The 24,952-nt window shown below is 49.0% G+C and overlaps 1 protein-coding gene across 1 annotated transcript in view; it reads right to left on the bottom strand.

Annotated features, from left to right (window-relative positions):
- LOC137504813 (kinesin-like protein KIF28) overlaps nt 1-24,952 on the bottom strand; it is a 538,857-nt gene that overhangs the window by 513,374 nt on the left and 531 nt on the right. The gene's annotated exons all lie outside the window — the stretch shown is intronic.

Raw genomic sequence — 24,952 nt, 5'->3', positions numbered from 1 at the left:
CAGACCAAAATGCAAATGGACGCACACACTGACCGTCTGGGCGCACTTGCCACTTCGGTGGAAAACATCAACCAAGTGCTGGGTAGTCACAAGACTATGATTGACGCCTTGTCTGGTTCTTTACAAACCCTCCAGACAGCAGTGGATAAGGTGCGATCCCCTCCTAGCTCTGACATACGTTTGCCTGTACCTGAGAAATTTTCTGGTCACAGATCTGACTTCCGAAACTTTAGAAGTAGAGTGTTATCTTACTTTGAGTTGAGACCCCGATCTTCTGGAACTGTGGCCCAAAGGGTCACATTTATTAAGACTTTGTTATCAGGCGATTCTCAGACGTGGGCGTACAGTTTGCCCACCGGAGACTTAGCCCTCACCTCAGTGGATGAATTTTGTAAAGCTATGGCAGTAATTTACGACGACCCAGACCTTGCTGCACCTTCTGAGTGGAAGCTCAAGCTTTTGCGTCAAGGCAAGGGTCCGGTCGAGGATTACGCAGCCGAATTTAGGAGGAGGTCAGTTTCAGCCAGGTGGGACACCTATGCACTCTTAGATTGTTTCTGATCAGGGTTGTCAGATGAGGTCTGAGATCTCATGTTAAGTCTGCATGAACCAAAAACAGTCGATGAGGCAATTTCATCGGCCATTCGAGTCGACCGCAGGCTGCGCTATCAGAAACAGACCCGGGGTAGTAGTCATGTAAGAATGGTGTCCTACGCTGCGCCTCCAGTAACTCCACCTCCTCCCGTCTCGCCTCCACCCGAACCAATGCAAATTGGTCGGTCGAAACTATCCCAAGTGGAGCGAAGACGTAGGATGTGTCTGAGCAGCTGTGTCTTTACTGCGCAGAGGGGGGTCATAGAGTACGTAATTGCCCTAACAAGTCGGGAAACGCTACCGCCTAGGAGTTGTAGGGGGTAACACCCTAGGCACACGACTTTTACCCCTAGAAGATAAACGATTACTTCTTCCTTGTACTGTTACATGGGAAGATAAAACTGAGGTTTCTGAGGCTTTTGTTGATTCCGGCTCTGCAGCTAATTTTATGGATTTCGAATTTGCAAAGAAATTGGGTATTCCGCTCACCACGGTAAAACCACCCATTCAGGTTACGGCAGTAGATGTTTTCCCCCTGCAAAGTAATCATCCGCTGTCTCAGACACCAGAGGTGGAAGTCACTATAGGGGTGCTACATAAGGAGAAACTGCAGTTTTTTGTGTTACACATGACCACCTCCACAGTCATCCTTGGCATGCCATGGTTGCACCTTCACTCCCCACAGATCAATTGGGCCACTGGTCAGCTAGCTAGCTGGTCAACTCATTGTTTTCAGCAGTGTTTAGGGAGGGTGACACTGGGCCAGACCAGGATTCATTTAAAGGGTGTACCAGTACAATATTCCGAGTATTCCGATGTGTTCTGTCCCAAGGCTGCTGATAAATTACCTCCACATCGCCCGTTTGATTGCCCCATCGATCTCCGATCTGGTTGTTTGCCCCCTAGGGGTCATCTCTACAATTTGTCTGGGCCAGAGAAAGTGGCCATGCAGGAGTACATTCGTGAAAATTTAGCCAAGGGGTTCATTCGCCCTTCCCGGTCGCCCGCTGGCGCAGGGTTCTTTTTTGTTAAGAAAAAAGACGGAGGCCTGCGGCCATGTATTGATTACCGGGGCCTGAAAAAAATCACAGTGAAGAATCGCTACCCATTGCCCCTGATAGATGACTTGTTTACACAGGTTACCGACGCTAAGATCTTTTCAAAATTGGATTTACGGGGTGCATACAACCTGGTGCGGATTAGAAAGGGCGATGAATGGAAGACGGCCTTTAACACGCCCGACGGGCATTACGAGTACCTAGTGATGCCCTTCGGGCTGTGTAACGCCCCGGCCGTCTTCCAAGAACTAATTAATGAGGTATTCAGGGAGGTGTTGGGCAAATTCGTGTTAGTATACCTAGATGATATACTTATTTTCTCAAACAACCTCTCTGAGCAGAGGACACACGTCAAGTTTGTATTGGACAAACTAAGGCAAAACATGCTTTACGCTAAATTGGAGAAGTGCATCTTCGAGGTAACATCTGTCACCTTTTTAGGGTACATAATTTCCACCTCGGGCCTGTCTATGTATCCTTCCAAGGTCTCTGCTGTGTTGGAATGGCCTCAACCAGTGGGGTTAAAATCTCTTCAGAGATTTTTAGGCTTTGCCAATTACTATAGAAGGTTCATAAAGGGGTACTCCACTGTCATTGCACCCCTCACCAGTCTCACTAAGAAAGGGGCAGATACTACCCACTGGTCTCCAGAAGCTCTGCATGCATTCTCCACTTTGAAAGATTTGTTTTGCTCTGCACCCATCCTAAGACACGTTGACACCTCCTATCCCTTTATTGTTGAGGTGGACGCCTCGGAGGTCGGGGTAGGGGCTGTGCTGTCCCAGCGGTCAGGGTTGCAGGGTAGATTGCACCCATGTGCCTATTTTTCTCGTAGGTTCTCTCCGGCAGAGAGAAACTACGATATAGGCAACAGGGAGCTCCTGGCCATCAAATTGGCCTTTGAAGAATGGCGTCATTGGTTGGAAGGAGCAGAACATACGATTACAGTTTACACTGATCACAAAAATTTGGAATACATTGAGGGAGCTAAGAGATTAAGCCCCCGTCAGGCTCGATGGTCATTGTTCTTCTCGAGGTTCAGATTTATAATTACGTACATTCCGGGTAGCAAAAACATTAAGGCAGATGCCCTGTCCAGATGCTTTGAGCCCGGAGACAGCACAGCCCTCTGCCCCAGAGACCATTATCCCACAGAAACTGGTACTAGCAACAACTGAGACTTGGAAAGATTGGACAGAGACTTTAGGTCCCTTTCAGCAGGACGTCCCGGAGGGGAAGCCCAAGGGGGTTATGTTTGTACCACTGCCATTCCGTCTTCAGATTTTACAGATGTTCCACTCCCACAAAAATGCGGGACACCCTGGGGCCTCCAGAACACAGGATCTGGTTGCCAGGTGCTTGTGGTGGCCTTCTCTGGCAACAGATTGCAAGGAGTAATAATACCTTTTATAATAATACCTTTTTTTGTATAGCGCTTTTCTCCTGTCGGACTCAAAGCGCTTGCGAGGCAGCCACTAGAGCGCACTCAGTAGGCAGTAGCAGTGTTAGGGAGTCTTGCCCAAAGAACTCCTTACTGAATTACTGGCTTACTGAACAGGCAGAGCCGAGATTCGAACCCAGGTCTCCTGTGTCAGAGGCAGAGTATGTTAGAGAGTGTGCGGTGTGTGCGAAGAGTAAGCCCTCCCGGCTGGCACCTGTGGGAACGTTGCAGCCCTTGCCCACCCCGAGTGAGCCGTGGACCCACTTGTCCATGGATTTTGTGGGTGAACTTCCCAGGTCTGAGGGCATGTCGGTCATTTGGGTGGTAGTCGACCGCTTTAGTAAAATGGCCCATTTTGTGCCTTTGAAAGGACTGCCCTCGGCCCAGGAGTTGGCCGATTTGTTCATCAGCCACGTTTTCCGATTGCATGGCATTTCGGAAAACATAGTGTCGGATCGGGGAGTCCAATTTGTTTCGAGATTTTGGAGGGCATTTTGTCACCAAATGGGCATGGAACTGTCATTTTCGTCGGGCTACCACCCACAGACCAATGGTCAGACTGAAAGAGTCAATCAATCATTGGAACAGTTTTTGAGGTGTTACGTTGCAGAAGCGCAAAATGATTGGGTCAAGTTTTTGCCCTTCGCAGAATTTGCGCACAATAATTTGAAAAGTTCTTCCTCTGGATTTTGTCCATTTCAGATAGTGACCGGGAAGGTGCCTAAATTCTCCCCATTGCCAGTCGCCTCCACTCCGTTTCCAGCTCTGGAGGCCTGGCAAAGGTCATTTAAAGACATGTGGTGGATCGTGAAAAATAATTTGGAGAAGGCGTTTCAAAGTCAAAAAGGTCAAGCTGACAAAAGACGTTCCTTAGAGTGGAGGTTTAAACCAGGAGACTTAGTCTGGGTGTCCACACGTCACTTGACCTTGAAACAGCCCTTAGCCAAGTTGGGGCCCAGGTTTGTTGGTCCGTTTCCAGTAAGTAGAAAGATCAACAATGTTACTTATGCCATTGATCTTCCTGCCAGTATGCGTGGCGTAAGATCCTTTCATGTGTCCCTGCTTAAGCCAGCAGTCCATGTGGGTCCCACTCCTCCTCCTCCTGTGATGATAGATGACCAACCTGAGTACGAAGTAGAGAAGATTTTAGACTCACGCATAGTTCAGAACTCAGTACAATATCTGGTTCATTGGAAAGGGTATGGTATTGAGGAGAGATAATGGGTACCTGAAGGTCGCATGCATGCTGACAAATTAAGAAGGGAGTTCCAGGCGTTGCATCCTGAGAAGCCTGGTAGGAGTTGTCCGGAGTCCACTCCTCAGGGGGGGGGGGGGGGGGGTACTGTGAGGAAACGCGGAAAAGCCGCCGCAAGTGCTCAGAGTGAGGCGGCTGTTTCCGCGTCCAACATGGCGGCACAACGCGAAGAAACCGCCGCATGCCGCATGGGCAGAGCGGTGGAGTACGCGTTGGATTGCGCGCATAGCACTACTACTGACATTGTGGTTGGACGCGGGGAAGCCGCCGCTTGCTTGGAGAGCAGTGCGGCGGCCCCCGCGCCCGAATCAGCGGATACATTGCAAAACATGTCTGGTGTGGCTGGGACTGCTAGTCCACACAGGTTCAGAAGGACGTGCGCGCGCGCTGAGAGGCAGAGCTTATATGACAGCCAGAGAAGAGTCAGCTGACCAAACTGGTCAGCTGACATTTTTACCACCTTCCATTGGTCCAGCACTTAGGGGTGGCGCTGGAGAGCGCTATAGTATATATACTGGGTGCTGGTCATTTCTCTGGTGTCTGGCGTTGCGATCACTACGTGGTAGCACTCAGACCTTGTCTGTTTCTGTGTTCTAGCATAGTTTCCAAAGGTGTTGATGATCAAGAAGCTCACACCTTAGCATTAGGAATATTGAACTGTATTATTTGTTATGACCTTTTGCCTGCCTGACTATTCCTCTGAACTCTGATTCTGTACCTTGCTATTTCTGAAATCCTGTTGCCAAACTCTGCTCGTTCCTGGACTCTGTATTTGCCTCCTGATTCTGTACCTTGCTATTCTGATACTCCGTTGCCAAACCCTGCCTGTTCATTGGATTCCGTATCTGTCTCCTAAATCTGTACCTTATCTGTCTGTGTGTTAACGACCTGGCTTGCCCGACCTCGAGAACTGACCTTACTGTTAGAGGCAGTTCCCAGACCTGTTAGTGACACCCTCTCACTGGTGTCACTCACGCTCTGTCCTTCCTACTTTCAGCCTAGCCTCTCCTCCGGGAGAGTCTAGGCCAACGGAAGGAACATACTTCTGTGCAGTACTCCTTACTGCTTCTGTACCTTCTCCTGAGGTGCAGTACTCAAAGTATTACTGTTGCACCAACACTCGCATATCTCAGGTGTCTAGAGGTTAGTAGATATATCTGATTATCGGTGATACTGCAGATCATCAATAATCGGGTATATTCTGTATTCTCGGTGATACTGCAGTTCACCCGTAATCAGACCCTCTCTGTGTTACACCGATCGTTACACTAGATAAGTAAATGTGAAAATGAGTAAGAGCATTGCAGGCTCACCTGCAAAGCAGCAACAGGTGTGGCATCCGTAATCTGTGCATGCGACGGCCGCGTATGTACAGATAGGGGGGGGGATGTGGAGGGAGCCTGCAATAAGGTGAGAGCTTCCAAAGGTGAAGTCCGTGGGAGCATATTTTACACAGGTAAGTACTCAGGATAGTACTTAGCTAGGGGAGAGAGGTTTAACTCCAATGTACCAAAAAGAGTAAACAGAGTTCATGAGAACCATAAAGCAACGAGATCAATTACGGTATATATTGATCAATTTAAAGTGTACAGAGTACAAGCCGCAGGGCGAATCCCAAATCATTAATAAGAATTGATTTGTTTGTATTTCGATTTCAGGAGTTTGGCAATATGGACTCGAGACAGCTGCAGTGCTGGCAGCAAAGATGGAGATGTCAGTCGGATAAGCGAAAGGTTCCAGAGGCCAATCTGAGTTTGGAGAACAGCGAGATTCCTGAAATTGGAAAGAGACTAAAAAACGAGGTTCCTGAGATCGGAAAACGACTAAAAAAACTGACTGAGCAAAGCATAATGCAAATTGCTAATGTTTTTCTTTCCCAAGGAGGTGCTTTTATAATGAAGAGTACCGTGCTGATGGTGATCCTAGGCTGCCATTTCGTCCTAGGAGAACGAAGAGAGGTCATTCTCATGAATAATAAGGGGTTAATGAGAATGCAAGGCCCAAGCATGTTAATGTTTGGTGACAAAGGTACTAATCCTTTCACACCTCCCTCCGCTTGGCACAGATGGACCAAGTAGGGATGGAGGAAAAGAGCACTTGTGCCAGGTGAAAACAAATTTCATGGCACAAGGTGGGTGACAGGTCTGAAGGGTCAGGTGTGCGGGCAGTATGAATTGAATGGCAGTGTAAATCTGCTATTGAATGTCACACTCCCAGAATCGATGCACCGATCTAAAGTTTTGTTAAAAGGTACATTGCAGTACAATGGGTACATGCAAAAGGTGGAGTGTGTGATTCGGGGGTACCTTGTCTTGGTTATTCAGAGTGAGATGGTTCCAGATTGGAGAGGAACGAGCAGGAGGCGTCAATTCTCCTGCCGGAGAGATGCAAGGGACAACATCACACTCTGGGGTTGCCAACAAAGGGTGTCTCTGAAACAACTATACACACGTAAAGGCTGGAAAGCCGAGGGGTGGTGGTTCTCGAAACAAGAAGTAAAAATCGAGATCGAGCCACATTTCCAGGTGACAAAGAGGGTGGGGAGAGCGATCCCGGGGGAGGAAGAGCCAACACAGAGAACCCCAGTCTCACTAAACGGGTCACAACAGGGGACGATATTACACAGTCCATATGCAGCCATTTATCCTCATGCTAGTTGGATAAGTGAAGAGGTACTTTTAATTGAAAGATTGCAGAGAGTACAGTCTTCCCGACCTCAGGTACATATTGTGCCTCAGGACATAAGGGGGGAAGAGGTCCAATCAGGACAGTTGGGGACATATTTTGTCAGGGAGAGGCTAAAAGATCCTGTACAACGGAGATTGGACAAGGGGAGGTATATCGATTTTCCTGGAGAAGGATCTTTTGCATGGAAGCTTCGAGATGTTTGGGTGAACAGATGGAAACGGTGCAACATTTCTTTAGGCACCGCCACTTCCTTAGTTCCCACCTCAACACATGTCTTACACCATGACCTGAGAGGTCAACCTTTTTTGGTGCTAGACGGGGAGGTGAAACAAGTAGAGTTGTCCTCATGCGGGCAATTCTCACAGAGGTACCTGTGTTTGCCGGGGCAAGTCAAATTTAGTGAAGAAGCCTGCTGGCTCAATAACACAGAATGCGAGGCTACCACTCAAAAAATCCACCCTGAAGCCAAACCGATAGTTCCGGTGGCTGAAGGAAAGGTTTGTTTTTTTAGCATCATGTCTAAGGACACATTCAAGGTACATTTTCATAATTGTTCCAACCAAGGGGAACAGGGTTTGATCCAAGACGACCACACTTTGTTACAATGGTTAAACAGACAGTACACTAAGTTAGAGGTAAGATTTCACCATGATCAAGGTGATCTTAACGAGGTAGAACACAAAAATAAGCAGGTGAGTTCCAGTCTGGCCTGGTGGAAAAGGTTTCCGGCGATGTTCCAGGGACACTCGGACTGGGCCTCTGCAGTTCACAAGTTCTTCCTACACCCACTGGTCGTCTGGATGGGGATGACAACTTTAGGCATCATTATCCAGGTGAGGTTGTGTGTTAAAATTACGTAAAACAAATTAACACGGTCAAGAGATTGGTGCCTCATAAACAATCTCATGAACCTATATTTCCAAATTAAGGGATATACAGGGTTACGGGTATAGGTTTAGTAGTACCGGTGATGGAGATGATTGTATAAAGGCGCTTTTTTAGAAGGCACCGGGCACTGCTCCGTTGTGTAACAGACAAACGAGTTTCACTTTTCTGTGGTCATGCAAGTTTGTGAGTGATACGCAAGTGATGCAAATGCTGAGCATGTGGTATAGAGGGACTTAGAAGTAGGGCCTCCCCAGAGAGCCTGGTTACAGGAAGACCAAGAGGTCTTGCCCTCTCTCCCAGGGATAACCACCTAGAGCAGAGAAGTTGTGTGAGCACAAACATCGAAAAGTGAAACATAAAGAAAAGAAACCAGGTACGGTTGGGTTCAGAAGCTGGGATCTGCGGAACAAGCCATTTTAGGGGGGATTGTTATAATTTAAGTAGGCCTCAGTTATTTGGCCTGAGTTTTATGTAAAAGGCTTGTCCTCAGAGTATGCATTTAAAATAAATACAGTTTCTTGTGATTCAGGCAGAAGCATCTCAGTGTCTGCGTGTAGCAGATGATACACGCAGATACCGAGAACATGTTCCTGAAAGAAGACCACAGGCCTACACTGACCTCAACATGTACACCACAAGAACTGTAAACATAGTCCATGTTTTCTAAATACCAAATTCTTGTAAGTAAGGGAAAAGTGACATTAAATATTAATCGAGTAGGTGGGTATTATGACACCACGAGGGGGCTCAGCCAATAGTCGGGTCTGGGGATGGCGAAGATGAGGTCACATTTAATTCTTTCCTAGTCGGTATTAAAGAAGCGGACGAGCTGAAAGAGGGCTCTCTGATTCCTGCTCTGCTTCCTACTTCATGCTACCTAGATGCTGAGTAGGACCTCTAAGTATTTTCATTCTATATGTAATCTGATATAATGTATGCTGTACATAGGTAGTCTAGATGTAACTTAGAATAGATCTAAGAAGACCTGATTACAGTCACTAGGAAGGTAATCAAGAAGCTGTAACGCAACATGAAGAGTGGCTTGGCTAGGATATGATGAACTGTATCTATCTGTATATCTGTTTCCTGAATAAATAACGTGAATATTGAAGAAGCCTGAGAAAAGTCTATCTCCTGCATGCTGTGTTGAGAGTCAAGTTATCTCACAGTCTGTGAGGCGCAACTCTTGCGGATGAGTTTGCTGGTGTCGGAAAAAAGGTGATTAAAAACAGTTTATAACAAAAGCTTTTCAGACTCAGAAGAGACAGGCAGACAAAAGGCGGTCTGTAGAGTGGAAGTTTTCTACAGGAGACATGGTGTGGGTATCCACTCGGCATTTGGCCCTGAAGCAACTGTCACCCAAACTGGGTCCTAGATTCATAGGACCATTCCCAGTGACCAGAAAAATGAATAATGTCACTTATGCGATTGATCTACCAGCCAGCATGAGAGGTGTGAGATCATTCCATGTGTCTCTGTTGAAGCCGGCAGTGCACGTGGATTCCTCTCCCCTCCCCCCCCCCCCCTTGTGATGGTTGATGACCAACCTGAATATGAGATTGAGAAGATTCTGGACTCTCACTTAGTGCAAAATTCTGTGCGGTATCTGGTCCACTGGAAAGGATATGGTGTGGAGGAAAGAACATAGGTGCCAGATTGTCGCATGCATGCGGAAGAATTAAAGAAAGAATTTCATGACTCACATCCTGGGAAGCCGGGTGGGAAGTGTCCGGAGTCCACTCCTCGGGGGGGGGGGGGGGGTTACTGTAATGAATAGCGGAGATGCCGCCGCGCGGTCTGGCGGCGGGGCGGCTGTTTCCACAATCAGACCGGTGGTTTCCGCACAGCAGCATGCGTCTGGTTTGCCTGGGCCTTCTAGTAGTGTTGGGCGAACACCTGGATGTTCGGGTTCGCGAACGTTCGCCGGACATGGCCGCAATGTTCGGGTGTTCGCGCCGAACTCCGAACATAATGGAAGTCAATAGGGACCCGAACTTTCGTGCTTTGTAAAGCCTCCTTACATGCTACATACCCCAAATTTACAGGGTATGTGCACCTTGGGAGTGGGTACAAGAGGAAAAAAAATTAGCAAAAAGAGCTTATAGTTTTTGAGAAAATCGATTTTAAAGTTTCAAAGGGAAAACTGTCTTTTAAATGCGGGAAATGTCTGTTTTCTTTGCACAGGTAGCATGCATTTTGCCGCCATGCAGTCATAAATGTAATAAAGATAAGAGGTTCCATAAACAGGGACCGGCAACGCTACACCAGCAGCAGCACACGTGATGGAACAGGAGGAGGCGCAGGAGGAGAAGGCCACGCTTTGAGACACAAAAACCCAGGCCTTGCATGAGGACAAGAAGAAGTGTGCGGATAGCATGCTTTTTGCCGCCATGCAGTCATAAATGTAATAAAGATAAGAGGTTCCATAAACAGGGACCGGCAACGCTAACCCAGCAGCAGCACACGTGATGGAACAGGAGGAGGCACAGGAGGAGAAGGCCACGCTTTGAGACACAACAACCCAGGCCTTGCATGAGGACAAGAAGCGTGCGGATAGCATGCATTTTGCCGCCATGCAGTCATAAATGTAATAAAGATAAGAGGTTCAATAAACAGGGACCGGAAACGCTAACCCATCACAGATGGTCATTGTTCATGTTACTTGGTTGGGGTCCAGGAGTGTTGCATAGTCGTTTCCAATCCAGGATTGATTCATTTTAATTTGAGTCAGACGGTCTGCATTTTCTGTGGAGAGGCGGATACGCCGATTTGTGACGATGCCTCCGGCAGCACTAAAACAGCGTTCCGACATAACGCTGGCTGCCGGGCAAGCCAGCACCTCTATTGCGTACATTGCCAGTTCGTGCCAGGTGTCTAGCTTCGATACCCAATAGTTGAAGGGTGCAGATGGATTGTTCAACACAGCTACGCCATCTGACATGTAGTCCTTGACCATCTTCTCCAGGCGATCGGTGTTGGAGGTGGATCTGCACGCTTGCTGTTCTGTGGGCTGCTGCATGGGTGTCAGAAAATTTTCCCACTCCAAGCACACTGCCGATACCATTCCCTTTTGGGCACTAGCTGCAGCTTGTGTTGTTTGCTGCCCTCCTGGTCGTCCTGTGTTTGCGGAAGTCAGTCTGTCGGCGTACAACTGGCTAGAGGAGGGGGAGGATGTCAATCTCCTCTCTAAAGTCTCCACAAGGGCCTGCTGGTATTCTTCCATTTTGACCTGTCTGACTCTTTCTTCAAGCAGTTTTGGAACATTGTGTTTGTACCGTGGATCCAGAAGGGTATAAACCAAGTAATTGGTGTTGTCCAGAATGCGCACAATGCGTGGGTCGCGTTCAATGCAGTCTAGCATGAATTGAGCCATGTGTGCCAGAGTCCTGCCAGAATCCTCATCATCCTCTTGTGAGCGTTGTGATAGTTGTTGTGATGCATCATAGTCGTCACCTTCTTCCTGGTCTGCTTCTGCTGACCATTCGCGCTGAATTGTGGAAGTCCAACGTGCACCGCTCTGGCCCTCTTCAGTGGTGGCATGAAATTCCTGCTCCAACTCCAGCTGTTCCTCCTCCTCTTCTTCGTCATAGCTGCTGGGGCCAGCGTTTCCTGAGGCGGATGGCCTGATGTTGGTACCATCACGCTGATCGTTTTCTCCTTCAGATTCCCCCAGTTGCATCATGACAGCTGTTTCCTTGATTTTCAACATTGACTTCTTCAGTAAACACAGCAGTGGTATGGTAATGCTGACTGAGGAGTTGTCACTGCTCACAAGCAACGTGGATTGCTCAAAATTTTGGAGGACTTGGCAGAGGTCCAACATGTTGGCCCAATCGGATCCACAGAAGCTTGGCAGCTGTCCGGATGCGCCTCGGTACTGCGCCGTCATGTACTGGACCACTGCACTCTTCTGCTCGCAAAAGCGGGCTAGCATGTGCAGCGTAGAATTCCAGCGCGTAGGGACATCACACAGCAAGCGATGGTGGGGGAGATTGAAGCGCTCCTGCATCTTGGCGAGTGCCCCCGAAGCAGTACTGGAATTTCTGCAATGTTTGGCCACTCGTCGCACCTTCAACAGAAGATCGGCCACGCCTGGGTATGTCCTCAGGAACCGCTGAACTACTAGGTTCATCACGTGCGCCAGGCAAGGGATGTGTGTCAGCTTAGCCAACCTTAAAGCGCGAATGAGATTACTCCCATTATCACACACAACCATGCCCGGTTTCAGGTCCAGCGGTGCCAGCCGCAAATCCGTCTGTTCCTTTATTCCCCTCCAAATTTACTCCCCTGTGTGCTGCTTATCCCCAAGGCAGATCAGCTTCAGCAACGCTTGCTGACGCATGCCAACAGCTGTGCTGCACTGCTTCCACGATCCTACTGCTGCTGGGTTAGCGTTTCCGGGTGAGGTACAGCTTTGAGATGCGTTGGAGGAGAAGGAGTCAGAGAGGTAGGTGCTGCTGTTGTTATCCAGTGGGAGGGACGGCGGTGCAGCTGTTTGCGGCGTGGGCAACACCTGCGCCGTAGCAGGTGAGGAATCGCTGCCAGGCTCCACAAGGTTCACCCAGTGCGCGGTAAGGGAGATGTATCGACCCTGGCCGAACGCACTCGTCCAGGTTTCAGTGGTGAGGTGAACCTTGCAGGCAACGGCATTCTTCAAGCTTCGGGTTATTTTGCTGACCACGTGCTCATGCAAGCCAGGCACTGCAGAGCGCGCAAAGTGGTAGCGGCTGGGAACCACGTAACGTGGGATGGCCACTGACATCATGCCCTTGAAGCTGTTTGTCTCCACCACTCGATATGGCAGCATTTCGCAGGCCAGAAGCTTGGCTATGCTGGCTGTTAGTGCCACGGCCCGGGAGTCATTTGCTGGCAATTTCCTCTTGCGCTCAAGCATCTCCGAGACAGACAACTGAACCGTAGGGCAGCACACTGAACGGCTGTTGGTTGGTTGTTGTGTTTGATAACTGGGAGACCTCAAGAGCACTATTCCGGAAAGTGACAGTGTCAGCGTCGTCTGATGTTTGTGAATGTTGTTGTGAACCACGCAATGGCTGGGCTACTGCTGCTGCTAAGGAGGGTCTGGTGGTGAGTCTGGTTACCCCAAGGAAGGCAGTGTTGCTGCTGGTACCCTGTCCTGGCGGCCACAGAGTGGGATGTTTGGATACCATGTGGCGGGTCATGCTGGTGGTGGAGAGGTTGTTAATATGTTTCCCCCTGCTCAGGCGGGTCTTGCACACCTTGCAAATCACCATGGTACCATCCTCACTGCAGTCTTCAAAGAAAGGCCAGACTTTGGTGCACCTGCCTTGCTGGCGATTTCTGTTTGCGCCTCTTTTTTGTCTCACTTGAACTTCCACGCTTGTGGTGCCTGAAATTCGTCGAACTCGTGCAGCAGTGGGTTCTTCAACAGACTCATCTGTGCTGCTGCTACGACGGCGATGTTCTCCTTCACATACAAAATCTGGGTCTCTGTCAACATTGTCCATACCCTCCTCCTCCTCTTCCATCTCCTCAAACTCGTCATATGTGATTGTGGGCCGCCGCCGTGGAGTAGAGCTCCCCACAACAACCTCTGCGCAGCACACTCCAACGTCATCTTCAAGATCTTCTCGGCCGACCTCCTGCAATTGAAACCCCTCCTGCCCAACTTGCTCTGGGATTTGGGTTTCCGAGTCCTCCTCGGACTCGCCTTGCATTTCAGTGCACGGTGCATTTCCCACAGTCAATCTTTGTGAATCCGGGCACAAAATTTCTGGCAGTTCCATTGACCTTTGAAAGGTGGACGTTTGTTGGGCTGGGAATAGCTCCTGCGAATACCCCATTGTGTCCTGAGGAAATTCTTCGGACTGGTTATTTGGCAGTTGTGTGCGTGGTGTCGCTGCCGGTTGTGTCTGCTTTGTGCCCACTGGCTCCTTGTAACTGGCTGAGGACTCGGACCTCGTGCGTGATGTGCTGGTGCTGCTTAACCCACTGCTGGACGCTTGAGAGGTCATCCAATTAATTATCTGGTCCTGTTCTTTTGGATTTGTGAGGGTTGATTTCCTGGACAACATGGGCGGTATTGAGTGGGTTTTCTTCGGTGCTTCACTGTGGCCTGTACGTGAACCGTCAGGGGGAACACCTCTTCCCTTGCCTCTCCCTCTTTCACAGGATTTCTTCTTCATTTCACTTATCCGTAAAAGTACACGCTGACTGGCAGCAGTACAGTGGCAGTACAGAAATGCTATACAGTGGTGGGTGAGCGGTGTACTACTATTCCCAGCAGCGACACAGAGCACAATGCTATACAGTGGTGGGTGAGCGGTGTACTACTGTTCCCAGCAGACACACAGAGTGGCAGTAAACACAATGCTATATAGTGTGGCTGAGCGGTGTACTACTATTCCCAGCAGCGACACAGAGCACAATGCTATACAGGGTGAGCGGTGTACTACTGTTCCCAGCAGACACACAGAGTGGCAGTAAGCACAATGCTATATAGTGTGGCTGAGCGGTGTACTACTATTCCCAGCAGACACACAGAGTGGCAGTAAACACAATGCTATATAGTGTGGGTGAGCGGTGTACTACTATTCCCAGCAGCGACACAGAGCACAATGCTATACAGGGTGAGCGGTGTACTACTGTTCCCAGCAGACACACAGAGTGGCAGTAAGCACAATGCTATATAGTGTGGCTGAGCGGTGTACTACTATTCCCAGCAGACACACAGAGTGGCAGTAAACACAATGCTATATAGTGTGGGTGAGCGGTGTACTACTATTCCCAGCAGTGACACAGAGCACAATGCTATACAGGGTGAGCGGTGTACTACTGTTCCCAGCAGACAAACAGAGTGGCAGTAAACACAATGCTATATAGTGTGGCTGAGCGGTGTACTACTATTCCCAGCAGACACACAGAGTGGCAGTAAACACAATGCTATATAGTGTGGGTGAGCGGTGTACTACTATTCCCAGCAGCGACACAGAGCACAATGCTATACAGGGTGAGCGGTGTACTACTGTTCCCAGCAGAGAGACACAGAGTGGCAGTAAACACAATGCTATATAGTGTGTGTCACGGACGGTTGCGGGGCCGCAGGCGCGTCCTGTAACCGCCCGTGAAGAAAAAGCGATCGCACTCGATTCCCTGCATCGATTGCGCTTCAAATCGATACAATCCGGGTTGAGTGTGTAGGGGGAGCTGAAGTCCTTTTCTTAGCAGAGAGAGCACCATCCTCAAGGCTGGATGGCTCTTTTGATATGCTAATGAGCCTGGGCCCAGAGAGTCCCTGGCTTCAAGCTGTGCGGATGGCCCATCCATCAGGTATAAGGTGACACCTAGCTGATCTCATGTAGATGTTAATTAACCAAGGGGTGATCAGGATGCCTAGGTGTAGCCAGGCAGGCTACAAATCTCCGGGAGGTCTTGACACCTTGCTCACTGGTAAAGATCAAAGGGAAGTCAGCTGTTAGGTTTATTCAGGATGTGTTCTAGCTGCTGAGTCTCATAGCATAATCCATAACTTCCCAGATCTGTCATATTTCTGGGGTTCCTGAGATGGCAGCTTCGCCAAACGTGGGGGAAGTGTAGCATGAGCCCCGGTGCTGGTTCTGAGGAAGTTTCAGAACATTCTGAGGTAAGGACTGCCAGTTAGGCAGTTTGAAAATGCCCTGATGATACCACAGGGGTCCCACCCCTCATGTCTGGTATCAGTGCGCTGGGTAAATCGAGACAGACCTGAAAATGTTAATAAATCTGCCCTGACCTGTACGGTTCTGTGAGATAGAGCCCATATATGGGTAGATATGATTTCTAGCCCCCAGGATAAGGGGAGGGCTCATCTCATCTTCTAAGGGGGTGTATGGCTCCCCGCCCTCACTCCCTCCTACTGAAGCAGGGGCATAAGAATGGCCGAGGACCCAAACTCAGTGTCCTCCACACTGAAACATCTTGCACTCATCAGATGCCAGCTTGAGGATATGCTGGCATCCACCTGGTCTGAACTCTGAACTCAAATTGAAACCCAGAACTCTGTTTTCCCACAAAAAGGACATCTTTCCAGGAACTAAGTATTTTTCTCCCTTCTTTTATTTTTTATACTGGCTATTACTGTCTTAATAATTGTGATTTTAATAATTGTCTGTATATATTAATTATTTATATTGCGTGAATAAACGACTTTCTTCAAGTCATTCACTATCCGCTACCCTGCTTATCAGCACACGCAGAACTGATCCCGGGTCTCTGAAGATACGCTACTGTTTGTTTGTTGTTGGCTAGACAGAATACCGTGTGTTTAACCGTTTTATTCGCAGGACTAGTCAGTCAGTTAGTGGGCTCCACGGTCCCATGGTAACCGCGGTGGTGGCAGTTTACTCTGAACCAGTAGGTGACGTTGTAATTACCCGTGTCTCACAGGCTCCCTTCTGAGTTGTCTGCGGCTAATTCTTAACGGTTCCTGCGCATTGACTGCGACCAGAGTTCGCACGATCTGTGCGCTGGCACCGCTTAGAAGGCTAAGTGCGGTCAGCCACTAGGGCTCCTGTGACAGTGTTAGGCAGCGGTTGGGACCTGTGTTGTGCTGAAAGTATCTACGATAGCGCTAGCGCTATCGAGAAACGAACTAATTCGTTGGTGTAGCTGGAAGGCAATATATTTTTTATATATACAGAGAGACTGTGTAGCCAGTACCCCTCCCCAAAAGTTTTATTTTATTTGGCATGGAAATGTCCGGGAACTACAAGAAAATGTGCCTGGCGGACCTGCAAAATCTTTGCCAAGAGAGAGGCATTGATGTCGGCCGCAAGACACAACGGGACCTGGTAACGGAATTGTTTCAATGGGATACCCAGCAACTGCGGGAGCCGGGGGTGTCCGCTGAAGTGGATACCAGCCCATCTGACCCAAGTCAAGGGGAACCAGAGACTGAAGATTCTGCGCATACGGAGGTTGAGCATCCTGCGGGCCCTGCTGCAACAGTTACGCAGGAGAATGTCAGTGTGGACCCCAATCCCAGAGTTTCTGAAAGTACTCGCGTGGAACCGGCCAGTACTGGACTGTCCGTTTGTACTGATCCGCTAATGCAGCAGGCATTACAAAAGCTGATGGACAATGACCTGGACAAGTACCTGCAGTACATGCGTGAGGAGCGCCAATCTGCAGAAGCGCGGACAGAACGCCACGCGGAGAGGGATGCCGCTGAGCGGGAACGCCAACGACAGCATGAGCTAAACATGGCAAAAGTGCAACAGGCCAGCCGGAGTTCACCGCCCAGCCTCCCTGCTGAAGGAGCTGCACCACCCGTAAGTGCAAAATTTAAATTTGCTAATATTGAGAAAGACACAGACATTGACTTGTTTTTGCGGTCTTTTGAAAAAGCATGCCGTCAGTATCGTCTGTCCCAAGACCAGTGGGCCAGACATCTGACACCTTTGCTGCGCTACAAAGCGCTTGATGCCTTCGCAGAATTGCCTGCGGAGAAGGATAATGATTATGCTGCTATAAAAGACGCTATCATTACTAAGTACCAGCTGACGCCAGAAGCCTATCGGAAAAAGTTCAGGGCCTGGCAGAAAAAGCCTTCTGATTCGTACCGAGATGTGGCCAGCAGCTTGCTCACCACACTCATCCAGTGGACACTAGGCCTCACCAAAGGGTCTTATGATGTCCTGGAGGACTTGATAGTCCTGGAACAATTTCTGAACATTTGCCCTGCTGATGTACGCCAGTTTGTGCTAGAACGCAGGCCGGCTTCAGCAACTGTCGCTGCAGACCTTGCTGAGACTTTTGCAACTACCCGGGTGGCTGATACCCGCAGAACTGTCCCATCCAGCTGGAGAGGAGGTCAGCCCAATACCTCGGCAGATCCTCCTGCCCCTGTGAGCCGTCCGCCACAGAGGCCACCCAGCGCAGCTGCTGCACCCAGGCCTGCAGCGCCTGGAGAGGTCACCTGTCACTACTGCCGCCAGCCCGGACACATGAAATTCGACTGTCCGGAGCGGAGACAGACACCACCAGCACCTGGATCATCTGCATCACCTGCACCTCACCCACAGCAGAGGCAGCCCGCCAGCGAACCACAGCCTGGATCATCAGATTTTGTCCTGTTTGCCCGCGGAAAGGAAATCCGCGACCGAACCGACCAGCAGCAACTTGTTAGAGTGAACGGCAAAGTTGTCACCGGATTTCGAGACACCGGAGCTGACATCACGTTAGTTCACTCACACCTTGTGCCAAAGGAGAGCATCGATTGCGCTTCAAATCGATACAATCCGGGTTGAGTGTGTAGGGGGAGCTGAAGTCCTTTTCTTAGCAGAGAGAGCACCATCCTCAAGGCTGGATGGCTCTTTTGATATGCTAATGAGCCTGGGCCCAGAGAGTCCCTGGCTTCAAGCTGTGCGGATGGCCCATCCATCAGGTATAAGGTGACACCTAGCTGATCTCATGTAGATGTTAATTAACCAAGGGGTGATCAGGATGCCTAGGTGTAGCCAGGCAGGCTACAAATCTCCGGGAGGTCTTGACACCTTGCTCACTGGTAAAGATCAAAGGGAAGTCAGCTGTTAGGTTTATTCAGGATGTGTTCTAGCTGCTGAGTCTCATAGCATAATCCATAACTTCCCAGATCTGTCATATTTCTGGGGTTCCTGAGATGGCAGCTTCGCCAAACGTGGGGGAAGTGTAGCATGAGCCCCGGTGCTGGTTCTGAGGAAGTTTCAGAACATTCTGAGGTAAGGACTGCCAGTTAGGCAGTTTGAAAATGCCCTGATGATACCACAGGGGTCCCACCCCTCATGTCTGGTATCAGGGCGCTGGGTAAATCGAGACAGACCTGAAAATGTTAATAAATCTGCCCTGACCTGTACGGTTCTGTGAGATAGAGCCCATATATGGGTAGATATGATTTCTAGCCCCCAGGATAAGGGGAGGGCTCATCTCATCTTCTAAGGGGGTGTATGGCTCCCCGCCCTCACTCCCTCCTACTGAAGCAGGGGCATAAGAATGGCTGAGGACCCAAACTCAGTGTCCTCCACACTGAAACATCTTGCACTCATCAGATGCCAGCTTGAGGATATGCTGGCATCCACCTGGTCTGAACTCTGAACTCAAATTGAAACCCAGAACTCTGTTTTCCCACAAAAAGGACATCTTTCCAGGAACTAAGTATTTTTCTCCCTTCTTTTATTTTTTATACTGGCTATTACTGTCTTAATAATTGTGATTTTAATAATTGTCTGTATATATTAATTATTTATATTGCGTGAATAAACGACTTTCTTCAAGTCATTCACTATCCGCTACCCTGCTTATCAGCACACGCAGAACTGATCCCGGGTCTCTGAAGATACGCTACTGTTTGTTTGTTGTTGGCTAGACAGAATACCGTGTGTTTAACCGTTTTATTCGCAGGACTAGTCAGTCAGTTAGTGGGCTCCACGGTCCCATGGTAACCGCGGTGGTGGCAGTTTACTCTGAACCAGTAGGTGACGTTGTAATTACCCATGTCTCACAGGCTCCCTTCTGAGTTGTCTGCGGCTAATTCTTAACGGTTCCTGCGCATTGACTGCGACCAGAGTTCGCACGATCTGTGCGCTGGCACCGTTTAGAAGGCTAAGTGCGGTCAGCCACTAGGGCTCCTGTGACAGTGTGGGTGAGCGGTGTACTACTATTCCCAGCAGCGACACAATGACCGGGTGACCCTGGCTAGCCTGGCTGGAGAGAGAACTACCCTGCCTGCCTACCCAAAGCTAAACCCACAGACAAATGGCGGAGAAATGACGTGGATCGGATATTTATTCACCCGAACCACGTGACCCGTTCGGCCAATCAGAGCGCGTTCGGGTCCGAACCACGTGACACGTTCGGCCAATCACAGCGCTAGCCGAACGTTTGGGGAATGGATTCTGTCAGTGTTTTGATCTGTTCACCATCAACATTGCATGCAGCAGCAACCACAGCCTCCCAGACACTGTTCAGAGAGGTGTACTGTTTTCCCTCCTTGTAAATCTCACATTTTATGATGGACCACAGGTTCTCAATGGGGTTCAGATCAGGTGAACAAGGAGGCCATGTCATTAGTTTTTCTTCTTTTATACCCTTTCTTGCCAGCCACGGTGTGGAGTACTTGGACGTGTGTGATGAAGCATTGTCCTGCATGAAAATCATGTTTTTCTTGAAGGATGCAGACTTCTTCCTGTACCACTGCTTGAAGAAGGTGTCTTCCAGAAACTGGCAGTAGGACTGGGAGTTGAGCTTGACTCCATCCTCAACCCGAAAAGGCCCCACAAGCTCATATTTGATGATACCAGCCCAAACCAGTACTCCACCTCCACCTTGCTGGCGTCTGAGTCGGACTGAAGCTCTCTGCCCTTTATCAATCCAGCCACGGGCCCATCCATCTGGCCTATCAAGACTCACTCACATTTCATCAGTCCATAAAACCTTAGAAAAATCAGTCTTGAGATATTTCTTGGCCCAGTCTTGACATTTCAGCTTGTGTGTCTTGTTCAGTGGTGGTCGTCTTTCAGCCTTTCTTACCTTGGCCATGTTTCTGAGTATTGCACACCTTGTGCTTTTGGGCACTCCAGTGATGTTGCAGCTCTGAAATATGGCCAAACTGGTGGCATCTTGGCAGCTGCACGCTTGACTTTTCTCAGTTCATGGACAGTTATTTTGCGCCTTGGTTTTTCCACACGCTTCTTGCGACCCTGTTGACTATTTTGAATGAAACGCTTGATTGTTCGATGATCACGCTTCAGAAGCTTTGCAATTTTAAAGGGAAGGTTCAGGGAGGGTGGCTAAAAAATAAAAATCAATTTCCACTTACCTGGGGCTTCCTCCAGCCCATGGCAGGCAGGAGGTGCCCTTGCCGCCGCTCCACAGGCTCCCGGTGGCCTCCGGTGGCCGACCCGACCTGGCCAGGCCTGCTGCCAGGTCGGGCTCTTCTGCGCTCCAAGGCTCGGCACTTCTGCGTCCCACGCCGGCGCGCTGACGTCATCGGACGTCCGCCGGGCTGTACTGCGCAGGCGCAGAACTACTGCGCCTGCGCAGTACAGCCCGGAGGACGTCTGATGACATCAGCGCGCCGGCGTGGGACGCAGAAGTGCCGAGCCTTGGAGCGCAGAAGAGCCCGACCTGGCAGCGGGCCTGGCCAGGTCGGGTCGGCCACCGGGAGCCTGCGGAGCGGCGGCGAGGGCACCTCCTGCCTGCCACGGGCTGGAGGAAGCCCCAGGTAAGTGGAAATTGATTTTTATTTTTTAACCACCCTCCCTGAACCTTTCCTTTAAGAGTGCTGCATCCCTCTGTAAGATATCTCACTATTTTTGACTTTTCTGAGCCTGTCCTTCTTTTGACCCATTTTGCCAAAGGAAAGGAAGTTGCCTAATAATTATGCACACCTGATATAGGGTGTTGATGTCATTAGACCACACCCCTTCTCATTACAGAGATGCACATCAGCTAATATGCTTAATTGGTAGTAGGCTTTCGAGCCTATGCAGCTTGGAGTAAGACAACATGCATAAAGAGGATGATATGGTCAAAATACTAATTTGCCTAATAATTCTGCACTCCCTGTATAGTCCCCGAGCTCCCAGCCGTGGAAACTGTAGGCAGGGGTCTCAAACTCAATTTACCTGGGGGGCCGCAGGAGGCAAAGTCAGGATGAGGCTGGGCCGCATAAGGAATTTCACAATCGCGGCGCATTGCCGCCTCTGCCCGCCCCTCTCACTCTTCCTTCACAGAGAGGTGCGGGGAGAGGCGGCGATTGACTTCCAGGAAATGCCGGCGGATTGCCCCCCGGGCGATTTGGGGGCTTTCCAGCCCTCGTTTAGCGGCAGGGATGCAGCGGATTACTTAGGACCACTGAAGCGAACTATAAGGAAGCTTTTGCAGGCGAGGGCCACAAAATATAGTATCGAGGGCCGCAAATGGCCCGCGGGCCGCGAGTTTGAGACCCCTGCTGTAGAGAGTGGCTTGAGAGGGAGGGGAAGGGACACTGGATGCGCTCACTGCCACACAGGATCATTCAATGAGAAAGCTGTCAAGTGACCTCAAGTAAGGTTTGCATTGTAAAACTCGGAGGGGATGAGAGAGAAACTCCTATATGGGTGGGGGAGGAGAATGGAGAAGGCTGAACTCATGGCAGCCACAAGCTTTACTGAATGGGGAATAAAAAGTGAAAACCATGACATGAGGAATCAATCAGTGACCGCAGTGTGCGAGCCTCACAGACTAGGCACAATGACAGGTCACACACAGACAGCCCTATCAGCTTTCAGGGCTGCAACAGTGCAGCTTTCTATCAGTCTACAAAAGTAACTGCTGACACTTTCCAGGAAAGCAGTATTTTACCATGTTAGTCATCGGCAAATGGAAGAAGTTTTAAATCAGTATGATTCTTACATTCCAGTAAAGTGTCATACTCATGATTGCACAAATGCATGAATATTACTCATTGCACAGTGCAGGGATTGCATGTATAGGGGATGGCCAGGACACTTGCATGGTACAAGTATTCTTCCTTGAGAACCATAGGATCAACATAAGACAACACATAATATTCAGAGCTTCATTGCCTCACATGACAGCAGCCACCTATTCAAACACTTAGGAAACCTCTTCTATTCTATAAATAACTTTTTCTTTTTTTTATTACGCCTGATGTCATGAGAAATCGCCTCCTGCATGAACTGGCTAACATCTCATAATATGGTAAGACAATTATGACAGGATTAGATTGTGAGCTCCTCTGAGGACAGTCAGTGACATGACTATGCTCTGTAATGTGCTGCAGGAGATGTCAGTGATATAAATACATAATAATAATAATATGATAGGACACTAGACTATGACTGTGGTAGGATTAGAGTGTGAGCTCCTCTGAGGACAGTCAGTGACATGAAGAAGATGCAGTGCTGCAGAAGATGTCAGTGCTATATACCATTCTGTACTGTAGCCTTGACAAAGGGGACCCCGCGGGGCCCCGAAACGACTCGTTGGTTGTGGAATGGTTTGTCACGTGTTTTGAATAAACAGGACATGGTACTCTAGAGTGTGCGGACCTTCTGGAATTTTTTGTGGATTATAAATATTGGTCCAGCACCTCACCAGTGGTGTGCGACTTCTTTTCCTGTGCACTAGTGCTATATACAGGGCTGTAGTGTAGAGTTGGTACAAAAATCATCCAACTCCGATGCCTTAGTTTATGAAACTACCGACTCCAGTTAGTTTATGTACGGTGATCAGACGTCCCGCTTTACCCGGGACGCGACCCGCCTTCGGGGTCCGCTGTCCTAGTATGCCTTGCGTCCCGGGAAACGTCCCGCTTTAAGCAGCGGGACATCCCGGCCTCGGGACTCTGGCCACTTTAATTGCAGTTCGCAGCCCCGCTTCCGAAGCCCTGTACTGGAGACTATTTGTGTCTCCAGTACAGGGCTTTGGGCGCCATCTTCCCGTTGCCCTGCTATTCCATCAGCGCAGGAGATTGCAGGATGAAGATCTCGGAGGAGCTGCGCGCCAGAGGAGACTTCTGTCAGGTGAGTAAATTCTTTTTTTTTTGCAGGTGTTATGCTGCCCACATTGCGTTTATTTACTGCTAAAATGTCACCCACATTGCGTTTATTTACTGCTAAAATGTTGCCCACATTGCGTTTATTTACTGCTAAAATGTTGCCCACATTGCGTTTATTTACTGCTAAAATGTTGCCCACATTGCATTTATTTACTGCTGACATGTTGCCCACATTGCATTTATTTTCTGGTGAAATGTGGCCCACTGCGTTTATTTTCTGCTGAAATGTTGCCCACATTGCGTTTATTTACTGCTAAAATGTTGCCCACATTGCGTTTATTTTCTGGTGAAATGTTGCCCACATTGTGTTTATTTACTGCTAAAATGTTGCCCACATTACGTTTATTTTCTGGTGAAATGTTGCCCACATTGCGTTTATTTACAGCTAAAATGTTGCCCACATTGCATTTATTTTCTGGTGAAATGTTGCCCACATTGCATTTATTTTCTGGTGAAATGTGGCCCACTGCGTTTATTTTCTGGTAAAATGTTGACTACATTGCGTTTATTTCCTGCTAAAATGTTGCACACATTGCGTTTTATTTTCTGGTGAAATGTTGCCCACATTGCATTTATTTCCTGCTGAAATGTTGCCCACATTGCGTTTATTTTCTGGTGAAATGTTGCCCACATTGCGTTTATTTCTACACAGTTTCTGCACACCCATGATGTGAATCCTCATTTCACCACATCATGGCGGAAGCACTGCTTTCTTATGCCTCGCTGTTACATCATCACGTTAGCTCCGCACACACAATGTCATGGCCACGCCCATTTTTCACCACATATGCCCCCAATTTTTGGCAAATCTACCCCCCAGCCTTTTTTGGGCGCTGCGCCTGCGTATCCCCCCCCCCCCCCCCCCGCCAGGTTAAACCCAGAAAATTCTGGTCACTCTAGTTTATGAAACTACTGATTCCAGGTACCCAAAAATTGCTGACTCCACGGCCCTGGCTATATAAATACTAGAAAAAAATGCAGAGAGCTTAGCGCCACCCACAACTCTACTAAAAAGTGCGCGTTTGGCCACACCACCAACTCCGCCCCCCATCCGTCCAAACTTTTGAGTGTCCTGTCCTGCTTTTTTTGGGCCTTTTGTCCGTCAAAAATTAGAAATTAGGTTGGCAACCCTGGACGATGGATAAGGTAACAATCGTTCGTCGGATTGCGAGTCGCTAGTAGTTCTCCGATCCATCTTCTGCTGTCTTTTGGTGGATACATGGCAGAAAATAAAGAGGATATGTAGGGCCGCTAGCTACATCGTCTTCAAACTGTGCTACTCCTGTGCTGTAGATGCAATGTAGCAGTTTCTGTCTCTTTATAATAAAAGTTTTGAGTTTATCAGACAACTGGGAACGATTCTATATCGAGTTTATCAGAAAACTGGGGACAATTCTATTTCCCTTGTTCTAAAAAAACAACCCAGGCCGTCCAAAAAAATGAAAGAATCGCGTAAGGATATGAGCTGAGAC

The sequence above is a fragment of the Hyperolius riggenbachi genome, chromosome 4 (genome assembly GCF_040937935.1).
Source record: "Hyperolius riggenbachi isolate aHypRig1 chromosome 4, aHypRig1.pri, whole genome shotgun sequence".
Taxonomy (NCBI): Eukaryota; Metazoa; Chordata; class Amphibia; order Anura; family Hyperoliidae; genus Hyperolius; species Hyperolius riggenbachi.
The sequence above is the reverse complement of the archived record's forward strand: the minus strand, read 5'-3'. Positions and strand labels throughout refer to the sequence as shown.